Source organism: Emydura macquarii, unplaced genomic scaffold, assembly GCF_026122565.2.
Source record: "Emydura macquarii macquarii isolate MOO-44397 ecotype Brisbane River unplaced genomic scaffold, CSIRO-AGI_Emac_v2 contig_758, whole genome shotgun sequence".
NCBI lineage: Eukaryota > Metazoa > Chordata > Testudines > Chelidae > Emydura > Emydura macquarii.
In genome coordinates this window covers 1-751 of record NW_027130895.1, presented here as the reverse complement: position 1 = coordinate 751, position 751 = coordinate 1, and the positions used below count along the sequence as shown (strand labels likewise).

Sequence of the window (751 nt, the reverse complement as noted above, 5' to 3'; positions counted from 1 at the left end):
CGAAGTAAAAACAGGGGCTGATAAAGATAGCACTCTGAATAAGAGAATGGAGGGTTTAAAATTACAAAACCATGTTGCCAGTGAAAACTCTGTGATGTGTGGATGTGACCACATGCTTCCCAGTTTGTGATTGCCCCTGCTGCTTTTGGTTTTGCTTAGCCAAACTACAAGGCCTCAGATTGTCACAGTGAGAGAAGGCCCAAAGACAGGTAGGCTGTGATTTTGATTCTTTGTTTCTACACTCTTCTAACTAGCTAAGTGATAAGAATATCCATAAACAATCATGGGCCTTTACAGGCAGGTCTAAATAGCTATATTCTAACACCCAGCAAGCCAGCCAGACCAAAGACCTGGCTGCAGAGGGCCTGAATAACCCAGCAGGAGGTAAAAACACATGTGGGGCCTTGGAAACCTGGACACCATGGTTTCAGCATAAAGCAAAGCAGCACCATGAGGTCCCACTGAGACTTGAACTCAGATTGTGGGATTCAAAGTCCTAAGTGCTGCCCATTACACCATGGGACCCACTACCCTGTCCCTGGTGAAACAGCAAGAATTCCTGCTGCTTTCCCTGCTCTCTGGAGCATGATTACACTGTGTTTGTGTCAGCACCACTATGCTGTGTACCTAGGCAGAGTAGCTGTGACAACACAAACATAGCCTGTCCCTGAAGTCTTTTCCACCTCACTCTTCACTGGGTGTGAAGGGAGACCTCATTCAAGCTCTGCTTACCCTAAAATATACTAAAAGT

At 45.9% G+C, this 751-nt stretch overlaps 1 non-coding gene across 1 annotated transcript; it reads right to left on the bottom strand.

Annotated features, from left to right (window-relative positions):
• Window positions 1-453: 453 nt before the first annotated feature.
• On the bottom strand, window positions 454-525 carry TRNAQ-UUG (transfer RNA glutamine (anticodon UUG)). Its single transcript has one exon. It is a non-coding gene; the product is annotated as a tRNA-Gln (tRNA).
• Between the last annotated feature and the right edge of the window lie 226 nt (window positions 526-751).